This window comes from Thunnus albacares, chromosome 4 (genome assembly GCF_914725855.1).
Source record: "Thunnus albacares chromosome 4, fThuAlb1.1, whole genome shotgun sequence".
NCBI classification, from domain to species: Eukaryota; Metazoa; Chordata; class Actinopteri; order Scombriformes; family Scombridae; genus Thunnus; species Thunnus albacares.
Window position 1 is genome coordinate 28,478,959 of NC_058109.1, and position 13,302 is coordinate 28,492,260.

The window sequence follows — 13,302 nt, forward strand, 5'->3', positions numbered from 1 at the left end:
TTCTCTATTTTTAAACAAAATGGGAACATTTTGGATATTTACAAGCAAGACATAATGAGTAAGTTACATGAAATATGATGTAGAGGTGTACATGTGTCAGTGTTTAGGAGGGTAGGTCCACAGAGAGAAGGTGAGGAACATGTCAGAGGACAATTAAAGGCTAATGTGAAATATTAAATGCAGTTTTACTTTAGCTTAAGTAGTTATTATATGGTCAAATGTTACAGTGTTTATATAAAATCTTGCAAAGCTCCTTTGTGTAAATGCACCTCTTTTGCTCCCCAGTTTGTATCAAATGGTGAAAAGTCTTGTTGATGATTTGCATATACTTCAGGCAGAAGGTAGGCACATTGTTGAAAGGAATAGTTCAGCATTTTAGGAAATACACTTTTCACTTTGCTTTTTAGCAGATAGTTAGATGAGAAGTTCAATACCTCCCTCTCAGGAGTGGTATCAATCTTCTCATCTTGCTTTCAGCAAGACAGCAAATAAGTGTATTTACTTTAAATAGAAAAGAAGACATACAGTATATCTTATGATTTAGGTGTTGAAAGAATTATGGATAAAGTCAGCTGGCTGAAGTAGCCAGTTGGGATGACGGACGATGGAAACAACAGTAAAAGCTTTCAGTATAATGCAATCTAGTGCGTCAACTAACTATGGTCTCAAAAAGTACTTAATTCATCAATTAATAATTACAAATGAGTATACTTATCATATAATCACCTTTCTTGCACATTATCAACAAAAACAGACTCAATACTTCATGGAAAATAGTATTTATTACAGTTCTTTTGTTCTGGATTGCATTATATTTAAGGTGTTCCTGTAGCTCAGTTTGGAGTCTTGGCATGCTAAAAGCATACAAATGTCTTTTGAAATAACATCAATGTACATGCTGTATATACTGACCAGATCTAAATTTATTACATGTGAAAGATACAGTACAGTAAGTCACTTGGTCTGTATGTGTTGACTTTTCTTGATTCAAGGAGTGTTTCAGTTGCAGCTGGCTCTTCTCTCGTGTCAGCACCCAGACATCTGGTCCCATGGGTCAGCTCAACCTTAGTGTCCTGCAAACACAAGAGAGTAACTGTCACTATGGCCGAGTACTGACAGATTGGTGGGATCATTAATAGGACTAATGTTTGCTGTTGACTTTGTTCTACCTGCTTGTGTGTTCACTGCTCTAATGCTTTACTCACACTGGGGCTCGTTTCAGAGGCCATGTAATTTTTCTCACACACACACACAGTGCATTCCTGAATGTAAACACACATTAAAAAATATATATATATTATACTGTATGTACACCAAGAATATGCTATCTTTATAAGTTTTCTCCATGGTGTTGTTTTTATGTGAATGTATCACCATTCAAAGTTGAATTATATCAATAAATACAAAAATGAGGTCTAGATTTTCTGCTTTTGCTGTTTGCTCACAACCATATGTATGTGGCCTGCTATGAGTTTGTTGAATTGAAAGGAGATACTATACACAAGGTCCTGAAAAATACATTACATGGAAAAATATTTTTAGCTGCAAAGCCCAGGGAGGGAGCTGAAAACCCCAGGAGCCACTGGCCCCCACATGTAGCTGTAATAATTCTTTCTCTTCAAGTATTTGACTCAAGAAGAAACCTGCTGTGAGGGGAGCAGCATGAGGACAATGTACAGCTCTGTCCATATAGCTCACATGATTATTCCCTCAGTACCTGAGGGGACACAGAGATATACTACTACTACTGCACTAAAGAGTCCATGTGGACACAATCATACATGGCTGCAATGAATGAACACACTTGTGTTAAACATATTTGATATTCTCTGAAGTCTGTGTTGCATAGACAGCATTTTGCATTTTGCAAATGATGAACTGAGTTTGTGCATGTGTTCATTTCACTTATAACAATCACAAAGCAGCTAATAATATAGTGAGTAGGTGGTGCTATTTGCTATCTGTTAGTTTTAGCATTGTTTGCCAACTTCATTGTTGAGCTGGCTATATGCTTTCTGTCAGGAAGCCATCCATAACTGGTTCAGTGGCTGCATCCATGTTCAGTGGGTGCCCTCAGTAGGCGCTGAGCACCTACTGTACCTGGCAGTGTTCAAGTCATGCTCCTCCCACTGAGCTATACTGTACACTCTTGTTCAAAAGCTGCCAGCATGCCAAAACTTTGCGTGGGCTTTGTGTGTTGCGTGGCAGGGAGGCACTACAGACCTCTGCAGTATAGGAAAAAGAAGGTCATTTATGTGGGATGAAGCCTGCAGGGCAATAAATCAGCAGCATTTAAACTTAGCCAGAACAATCAGGCCGTTGCTGCTACTTTTAATGACTTTTTGTGTTGTTTTGGCTAGAATGAAATGAAATGTACATCCCAAACAAAGTCTTGTTGAAAATAATTTGTCATTTAGATTGAGATTTCAATGTTAGCAGTAGGCTACAACTTAATATAGACCTCTGCAGTCGTGATGCCACATTGCATTGAAGCCAAAATACCTCAGTTGGGAGAGACTGAAGATCTAAAGGTCGTTCGTTTGAACCTGGGTTTTGGCATCACCACAGTACTCTACAGTTATATGCAAATGATCATCTCACTAACTTCAGAAAAAATACATGGATCAATGTATACATTTGAGAAATTACAGGTTAGGCTAAGAAATGTAAGTAAGCAAACACCAGTTTGAAATATACATATATAATCTCCACCACAGCTTGTTATTCACAAATACTTGACCGTTGTTGTAAATAGGCTACATCTTTCCTGGATTGCTCAAGTTGTTCAAAACTCAAACAGTGTACGCAATAAGAATGATTGCTCTAATGATTCAAAAGTGACACTAGCTGTTGTTAAAACATCCCCTCTTTGTATGACTCAGCCAAACATGGAAGACATCTACACTATGTATCCTTGTTCCACAAAATGAAAACCATTCATGAAAAAAACTTTCAGAGTGGAAATTGGTATGAACAAAAATTAATGTGAACATTAAGTTAAAAGGACACATGTGCAGAGTCAGTCTTATTGACGGAGCTGTGGAGCCAGCATCCTGTCACAATCATTTCAGGAAGAGCAAGCTGTAGTGGAAGAGTTCATGTAAGGTTTTTGTTGAAAAAAGCTGCTTTTACAGGGAATTTAAGGAACTTATGCACAAAGCAAAAAAGTGCTTCAAGGCAGGGGCTGACTCAAGCAAACATTCACAATTCACAGCTCAGTCTGTCTCAGCTGCTGGTCTGTTTGTTGTCTCACCAACAATTCTGGTTGGACAAATTGAATATTCAGTAAAGAAGGAGATGAAGAACCTCTTGGGGATTTTCATTGTTGTTCATGTAACAGCATTGGATCTCAAGGTACACTGAATATCTACTTTTTTGGGATATGATACTTTGATAAAGTCACAATTTAATTGAAATCTATGTACAGTACAAGTCAAAAGTTTGGATGTGGTGTGTCCAAACTTTGACTGATACTGCATGTATATATAATGTACATGCAACTTCAGATAAGGTCTCCCCCATTGCTGTGATAGCATCTCAAACAGACAAATACTCTGGGCTGGATGTGTTCTTTTCATGGCCTATTTAGTATCTGCAATCATGACAGATAGTATTTTAAGCTGAATAGTAAACGGGTACATGTGGTACTGAAAAGAAGCAGGAAACCCTGCTGTGAGGTAAACAGCATGATGATTATGTACAATACTGTACATTAGAGGCTCATATGATGATGCATTAGCTGAAGGGACACTGAGCAGATCCTGCTGCTGGTATGAATACTAAGAGCTTTTCTAAACAACCATACAATCTTTGAGTGAATCTAGACATTATGAAGCTATACTGTTAGAAATGCATCATCTCAGACCAGCAATGAATAGCGAAAAAATCTTAAAAACATAATTAAGGTCTTTCTGCAACATCTGCCACAACTGCTGTAATGGTTCAAGCATCATTGCTGACCTCTTCCATCATGGACTCCCTGCTCTTTCGCTGTCTAGCACCATCTGGGCTAATTCTACACAGTTTCTGCCACAATCTTTTCCCTCTTCTGTCAACACCCTGTGATTTCAACTTAATGACTTGAACAGCCTAACTTGCACAAGTACAGCTCAAGGTCAGAGTTGAAGCATCTCTGCTTAATGAGAAAGATGTAAAGAACGGAAGTGTTTTGGGCAATGGCTGATCTTCATCTTCATTTCTACTCCCAAATAGTATGGTTACATGTACAGACTTGTTTAAAGCCAATGCTTGTCTTTCTTGCCCTGTTGGACTCCATTATGAAGCTGTAGTGTGTATAGTGTTGTCTGTGTCCAAGTAGCTCTGTGATGAAGCTGGTGAGTATTATTTCAGTGATGGACCTCAAAACCTCTGTTCTCTATCTTTTAGCTGAACTGACTGCCAGATTTATTTTATTGTTGATCTCTGTTCACACTTATTTGTTTTTTATGTCTGCTATTTTAGTTATTTATAAATAATTAGTTCATTTAAATTTTATTAAAAATGTATATTACTTTTTCTGACTCCCTGCCATAAACTCCAATAGAATTAAAATAGGGAACTTGAACTCAACTCAGATTTCAACATCATGTCTGACTTTGCGTGTGTGACACTGAGCACTGTTTTGCTCAGAGACTGAACAAAACAACCCTTATGAAACATAAGTACAGTAAAATAAGGTGTCTGTGTGGATTTGTGTGATTGCATGAAATTCATGTGTGTTTTGTAAAAACCTTAACTTCCGGAGCAGACTACACAGTATATTGAACTATGTTGTTAGAGCAGTATGAGTGTATTCACACATATTAGGCTATAAAATACATATTTTTTCCTTCTAATTTAGAAAACAGCTTTTCAGGCACCAAAATTCAAATGTTAAGAAGTATTTTGTTTGATAATGCAAAACAAGTAAGTAAGAAATTTTCTTTAAATTCTTGTCAACCATGTTTGTACAGCATAATATCCTGAGCCAGACCGACCTCTGGTGGACACACCGACAAATTACACAGGTAAAAGTAGTCTTTTACACGCCGAAATAGCTCAGTTGGGAGAGCGTTAGACTGAAGATCTAAAGGTCCCTGGTTCGATCCCGGGTTTCGGCAGTGAAAGGGACAGTTTTGTAAGTCATAACATGGTAAACTCAGGTTATTATAGTGAGAAACGTACAGTAGTTGTAAAATAGGAAAGAAGACTGGGCAATGAACTAAGTGAACATATATCAGTAAGCAGTGCAAAGCAATCGGCATTGGTAATAAGTACACCTACAGTAATGTGGATTATGAAGTTGTTGAGAAATTTACAGCACAAACACCTCCAGTGGTGGACTAACTGTTACCCACATATGCAGAAACACGGACAATGTGCAGGGAGCCCTTTAAAGCCAATTGTCCTGTCTGCATATGTTCTCTTTGCAAGATTCATTTATGTAGATGCAAGATGAATCTAAAATATTAATCGAATTAAACATTATTCAAAAGTATTATTCTTTCAAAAACTATTTCTGTTACTGTATTAATTATTTTTCAGTAGTCAGCTTGTTTTAGGGGACAATAACACATAGCAGTAATACATTATATACAATACAACCCAGTAGATGGCAGGACTCGTGTAGTGTAGGTCTCAATCTCAAAATGGAAACCTTGAATATTACAAACTCACGCATGCCATAACGGTCCATTAATAACCTATAAATTGATGATCATTCTCTATATCTTTGTATCAGCCGAAATAGCTCAGTTGGGAGAGCGTTAGACTGAAGATCTAAAGGTCCCTGGTTCGATCCCGGGTTTCGGCAGCTGAGGGCAGCGTTTTACACCGTAAAACTGATTCTATCGTGAAGTCTACTCAGCCACGTGCACATACACAGGTTACACTACGGTAACACTGCAGGAAACTTCAATAAGGTCCGGCTGCGGCCGATAGCACCTCACGCCCTCCTTGGCTCGTGCCTCTGCTCGTGTTCAGCTGGTCCAGCCAGCCGAGGATATGTGAAGAGGTCTTTTATGACCGGACTTAACCTCTTACTGCCTCCTCATGCGAGCACAGGATCTAATCTCGTCTGGAACACACTTCTATTTTTTTTTCATATATATGTACAGCTACCGTGCAACCATCTTATAGTAAATGTGTAAATATTTACTCCCGTAGTCATTGATTTATTTTAATTTACCATTACCACTAACTTCCGTGTAAATATAATTTTGATAACGGTAACAATAAAAAAAAAACGAACGAAAAATGTGTCCAAATTATTGTTTTTCAGATTATTTCCAATGTTTCAAACACTCATATAGTAAAATTATGATCTGCAAAATGTAGAGGACTGCTCTGACTTGAAAAAAGGACCAAGCATAATCATTAGTATTAACTAATGATCATTATTAAACATTATTCATTCTCTTCTTTTCATACACACATTTTCTTAACTTTGTCATTTTCAATAAACAATATATAGTCTGTGTAAACATCACTGAATGTTATTCTCACAACTAATCAAGGCAGACAGATTGAAGAAATTTATAGGGCTTATTATTCAACAAATTTGATCAAATCACAGCCAATATGATTGGCTTATGCACATATTTCTTATGCACATGTTGATGAATACACAAAGTAAATCCAGACATGGCAAACAAGAAGTCTGGCTGGTTGTAGTCCTTTCAGAGTTGGGAGCTGAGGCTGCTGTCTGACCAGAAGAGGAATGTCTGGAGGTCTGAAGTGAGGGTGGACGACCAGAAGAGTCTGGACAGACGCAAGTGGGACAGAAGTCAATACGGCTGAATGTGATATAATGAACATAAAGTGTCTGTTTATGAACAGCTTTTTAGACGCCAGATCCAAATGCTAAGAAGCATTTTGCTGATAATGCAGAACAAGTAAGTAAAAAAAAATTCTTTAAATTCAACAGTGTTTGTACAGCATAATATCCTGAACCAAACCGACCTCTGGTGGACACACCGACAAATTACACAGGTAAAAGTAGTCTTCTACACGCCGAAATAGCTCAGTTGGGAGAGCGTTAGACTGAAGATCTAAAGGTCCCTGGTTCGATCCCGGGTTTCGGCAGTGAAAGGGACGCTTTTGTAAGTCACACCATGTTAAACTCAGGCTATTATGGTAACATGGTGACAAGGTAGTTGTAAAATAGGACAGAAGATTGAGCAATGAACTGAGTCAATATATATCAGCATGTAGTGCAAAGCAACCGGCATTGGTAATAAATAGACATTATTATGGGTCCCGGACCCTTCTCGGAAACTTGACCATCCGTCATCTGAGTGCTTTGACACTTATCCCATTAATAGACAAGTAGTACGTCAGACAGTATAATTACATTGCAAATAGCCCAGTGGCTTCAGGGAAGATTATATATTTATATATATATATATATATATATATATATATATATATATATATATATTGCATTTCTAGTCTCATCTCTACTGTTACTGTTACTGTAAGATCTTCATTCTTCATCCTGTCAGGTCTCCTTTTTGCAATGATATGACCCATATACATGAACTGCTGACCAAAGACTGTAATCAGTTGATGTTGGGCTATAATGTCACAAATGCTTTTAAGTGCACCTAAATTTAATTGGCAGATATAAAAGTAGCCTAATGTAAAGCTGCTGCAGAACTGCAACAACAGAGAGGCAAACAAAAACTGCCAGAATTTGGTTCAATAGCTTTCTATCAGGTCCAGCTGAAACACTTTGGTGCAAAAAAACCAATTATATAACCAAATACTGCTTTTGTTATATATTTAGGTCACATTAGACATCAGATCATGCCAGGAGAGCCTCAGCATGAATAGGATAGGTTTAAGGGACCTCCTACGGTACATTTGGAGGCTCAGGCCCTCTCTCAGCTGTTCTAACCTGTGTCGGTGCCAGCCGAGGCGTGTAGAGGCAAGAGAGCCACAGTCCAAGAGAGTAGGTCCAGGCCACGGGGCACCAAACAGGTCAGGGATTTGCGTCACTCCCATTGAAACTTTAATGAATGGCCAACTGGCTCTCTGTGGTGATGTGCTAATCAACAGTGCATTGATAATGAACGGACAGAAAGTGGTTCAGAGAACTAACGATGTGGGAGATTGATGGGGGGGATAGAAAAGGTGCAAAATGTTCTGGTGTGTGGCAGGATTGTGTGTGTATGAAGGAACGCAGTGTCTCACATTCACTTAAAAAAGGAAATGATAGCAGGAGAAATACCAAAGACACATGGAGGGAACTGAGGAAAATGTAATAGAACATATTTGGCTGCCTTCTATCGAGGCCTGATAGAAACCTGAACTTAAACACAACATCCTGCAAAATGAGACCCAGAGTTCGCCTTGTTCCTGCAGATTGTTTGCTTTTGAAGTGAGTGCAAGAACAAGCAATGATAAGGTACGCTAAGATAACATTTGATTGATCTCCAGGAGTGAAATTAGCTATTACAACAGCACAAGAAACATAGAGTGGTAGGAACAGGATACAGATAAATAGAAAAAATATACAAATAACAAATGAGTGAGAAAGCCATATGCAGTACCATACACTGTGATATAAATCTGCTGCTGCCACTGACAATAATAGTAGTCACAGTTGGGTAGTTTTTTAAGCTGCAGGTACATGCTTATGGATTCATGTATGTAGTAGTAAAATATGAATTTCTCACAAACAGCTGTAGCTGCATTACTTTGATAGAAAACAGTATGCAAACCCTTAACCATAACACATGTGTTGAATAGGAAGTATGTGACAGAAGATATCGCTCTGCTCCATCAATAACACCCTTTTCTCCTGCCTTAGGTCAGAAATGAGACATTCCAGCTACCAATTTGGTGTTTAAAAGACTGTAAATCACATGCTTGTGTGTCTGCTTATGAGAACCACAAATTGATGTAGAGATACTATTTGGGAGACATAAACAACACTGGAAATCAAACTGAAAAGTGTTTTTTAAATTGTAGAGTGTGATGACAGTAATAAAGTAATATTTATTTCATTTGACATAATGCAAAATAGATGCTGATGTTTTCTTCATTTTTTTCAAGCAGGGAATCCTGATTTCCAGTTTTTAATCAAATGCACCATTAGTTTAGAGGAGAGGAGCTACAAGGGGCGGTAAGAGCATCATTCCTTATGTTGATTTTTAATTTAAAATATTAGAGCTTCATTCTACAAAAACTACAAGAAAACATGCACAGATTTTATCCTGTAAACAAGACTTTTTAATGTATTAATACATGATGTATCCTGTTTTTGAGACAGTCTAATTGTGTTTGTGTGTTTGAAGGGAACGGGGGTTATATTGTACATCTCTTGTGAACTTCAACTCACCCCTGCATGCTTAAAACTAATTTGGCGACAGAGATTACAAACTAATTGTATTCCTTTTTTTTCTTTCTAATGTACGCTGTGCTTTCTCATTTGTTGCTATGTAATTTGTTGCTGTGTAATATCCTGGGTTGTTGGTTATGCAAGATCTCTCTCTCTGCATTGTGGCTGGCACTGTGCATTTCCATCGCTGTAATTTGGTTTCCTGGTGGCTTTGTTCTCACTGCTCTTGGAGAGCTACAAAGAATGCCTGAAGATGCCAGTCAAGCTCTGAACCAATTCAGTTTGGTGGCTGAATGAAACCCACAGGTGGAGAGCAGTTCAGTCAGCCGGATGGACGTGGGGAAAGGATGTTTTTGCTCTAATTAATCAAGACTCTTTTCAATCTAGTTCCACTTCCAAGCAGCTCCCACGGACGTCCCGGTGGATTTGGCATTGCTTGAAGGCTTGCATAACTGGAGCAACAGTGACTTCTACCCAGCAAACTTTATAGCTGCTCGTGTCTCCCATGTTTCCAGCACAGCCACAGACCCAACTTCCTAATCTTATAAAGTTGTTATGGTGAAGGTGTTAGCAAACAGAGCAATATTAGCATTCATTTAGAGTTACGTTTCTGGCCACCTTTGAATGCACATGCAATATTCATTCTCTTAGTAGCTCTGTTTAGGCCTTCACCAACTCCTTGGAGATAGATGTGGCTTTTTAGCAGCTAAATTCTCTACTGTGCTCATCATCTAATCTCTAACTTTGTCTGTTTGATGTTTGGTCCTCATCAAGTAGTACTAATAACAGCTGTCCGCTGTGGCTGGAAGCAACGCTGGTAAGAGTGGAGAGAGTGAACCAAAACATCTAAGAATAGATATGGGCTGTTAAACCGAAACACTGAGCTGAAAGATACTAAAACACTGTGTAGAGCGGAAGGAAACTGCAAAGTTGGATGGTCATTCTCTGTGGGTTCATCGATACAAGCCACATCTACCACATTAAGTATAGTCATTTGATTCATTGTTCATCAGTTCAGCTTTAATATTTATAATTGGTCAACTTCTTTGCATCTGTTCAAGCTGTGTTCTACATGCCCATACTTTTCCTGGCCACAAATCCTGTCTTCAAACTGTTCTTAAATTTTTGGTGCTACACATATTCTAGTGAGATCACAAAGCCAGTAGGGTTTGGAAATATTTTTGGACAGTCATGCCACTTGCCACCTGCCACCTGTCATGGCTGGAGTTGAGCAAGAGAAAAAAAAAAGGCAGACACGCCTACAGTACTTCTGCCTACAAAAGGCAGCAAAGATCAAAACAAAAATGAAAATTAATAACTACAAGCCTGTACCCACACTCATAAGTTACTCTACATAAAATGGGGATGAAAGATATACTTTATAAATAAAAGATTATACTTTGTGTTGCAGATGAGCATGAAAAAAAGGTTACTGTATCCAATAATTTAGACATACTGTATATAAAGTTGTATTTTTTTCAACAAAAATATCCATTGTAGTGTTACAGAGTTCAGTGGAATCAGAAAAAGTCACATTCTGACAGACTAAAAGATTAAAATTGTGTATGGCCAAAACACATTGACTCAGACCATTTATTACAAATTATACTACAGAGCACTGGGATGACCCTCCTCAAGACTTCCCAGCATGCATCAGTAAGAACAATCAGTTCAGTGTTTCTGAGTGTTATTTAATTGTTTTCTCTTATTTTACTGTTGTAGGACATTGTTAAACATATACATCATGGGCACATAGTGGTAGTTATGTCCTTAATTAATTATGTTCAAACCAAGAATAACTGTTGTAGCACCATGATCCAAAGTGTTATCAAGGAGAGACTTGGCACCTGGTGGGACATTAAGCTGTAATATAGAACAACTTGTAGCAGACTGACTTTTTACTTAGGCAAATATGGAGCACAGGGCCAAATTAATTCCCCACTCACCAATCAAACCAAATCACAGGTCAGTATTTATGCTCTCACACCCTACCGAACCGCCTCATGCGTCAGTATCATCGACCCTCCATCAGATCAAACTGTCTCACAGGTCAGTATTTTTGACTTTCTTCCAGACCAAACCGCCTCGCCAGTCACTATTTTTGACCCCCTTCCCAGTCAAAGTGTCTCTTGTGTAGTATTATTGTCCTTCCTCCTGCTCAAACTGACTCACTGGTCAAAATAGAAAACCAAAACTAAAAACCAGTAATGGTTGTCAGTTTTCAGGAAGGTCAATAATACTGACTGGCCAGTATGTTTCAGTGGAAGGAAGGTCAATAATACTGACCCACGAGTCGGTTTCATTGCCCCAAGCACTGTCCTGCCAAACATTCCCATGTCCCTCTCCACAAAGGCATGAAAGCTCTCCAAGCACTCACTGCTGTTGGAGTACTGCTGCTGGATGCCTCAAGCCGTTGTTATTGTCACCAAACTGCCAAACGTGTTGATGAACGAGTTCAAATGTTGACACAAGAATACTAGAATACTGGTTTACAAGTCTCACACATCATGCAAATGAATGTGGCTCAACACATCTCTGTCTTTATAGAAAGTGCAGCAATTAATATTCATTAGTTGTTGCATAACTCACAGAAGTGTGTCCCTAAACCGGAGAGATCTGGCCTACAGAGGAGAAGTATGCCAGTGTTTTTCTAAGATGCTCTTGTTGTGGAGCTCTTGTGACATAACCCACCATGATGTATACAGTCCAAATGTGACAAGGGAAGGTTGTCTAAGGGAACACAGTATGACCCGCTTTTGTCCTTTGAGACAAAGAGGAGGCATTGTTTTCTCAGACTGACTGAGTAGAAAGTATCGAACCCACTCACTGTTCCTTGAACAAGCTCCAAGGACAGCGGGGAGGCCTGTTTCTCTGAGTAATCCATGTAGATGTTGTTGTTCAGATTGGTGTTGTTCTTTCTCTGCACTGAGCTGACCTTTGCAAATGTCTGGGTGCTGATCTACGTCACTAAATGAAAGCTGCACTTGAGAGAAGTTTGCAATCATTGCTCTTTTGTTCTCCTCACTGAACAGTCCTACTCAAGTGGCGTCTGAACTTTGAGTGGCTGTGTAATCAAGAAAACAAGTCCACAAATTATCAAATTACCTCCAGTATATTGTGGTAAAATCATTACACTGGTGAGATCATTTGAAAAATGCATTTTGCTTGTGTAAGTAGAATAAATATAAGCATATAAAGAATGAAAATATATATTTGTCTTTTGCTTCTCAAGCTACCTATCAGGTTTGTGTCTTAGCATGTCAGCAGATACTCTCTTCCTCTACTTTCTGCCTAGGGTTCGTGCAGTTTACTGACCCCCTGCTCTGCATGTTCCAAGCCTTACACAGAACAGATGAAGATCACTGACATCATCCACAGCAGATTGACACTGCCAGATGCATCAGTCCACTTTACGTGCTCTGTCTGTGAACTGCCGCAGTCTGACAACTCCTCTGATGCAACGCTTGCATCACATTCACGAGTTTATGTGCTTCTACATTTCATATCCTTTCCCCTTTGGCTTATAGAGGTCACAAGGGTTAATGACTGAGGTTATGATGGTTATCTAATGCACCACGTCAACATGTGTCGTCAGAGCAGTCACACTTTCCAATGACAGTATTGTGTTCAGCATGCTGGTTGTTTCCTTCTTCTCTGGCGCATCAGTGTGTGTTTTTTCTCACATGAGTGGTGGGGCACTTGCCATCTGTCATAGGCCTAATAAATGAGGAAATTTAAAATAGAAGCTGTGTAATACATATAAACTGAGGAGACAACTAATCACTGTAAGGTTAGGTCCAGAAAGCAAACACTTTCTGACACTGTGAAAGTGTTTCCTCCTCTCCCTCCTCCTCCGCTCTCTCTTTCTCTCTCACACACATGCATACACAAAGTGCAAATCCCGCTGGCAGGATTGAGTGTCCCTCTGAAGCATTTGTCTATTGATATCTGTCTGGAGCCTGCCTGCTTGTCTCCCCCTT

At 38.9% G+C, this 13,302-nt stretch overlaps 3 non-coding genes across 3 annotated transcripts; all 3 read left to right on the forward strand.

The window, feature by feature from the left end:
* Positions 1-5,026: 5,026 nt before the first annotated feature.
* Positions 5,027-5,099, forward strand: trnaf-gaa. The gene has a single exon. It is a non-coding gene; the product is annotated as a tRNA-Phe (tRNA).
* Positions 5,100-5,718: 619 nt separating this feature from the next.
* Positions 5,719-5,791, forward strand: trnaf-gaa. Its single transcript has one exon. It is a non-coding gene; the product is annotated as a tRNA-Phe (tRNA).
* A 1,198-nt stretch (positions 5,792-6,989) lies between these two features.
* Positions 6,990-7,062, forward strand: trnaf-gaa. Its single transcript has one exon. It is a non-coding gene; the product is annotated as a tRNA-Phe (tRNA).
* The last annotated feature ends 6,240 nt before the right edge of the window (positions 7,063-13,302 follow it).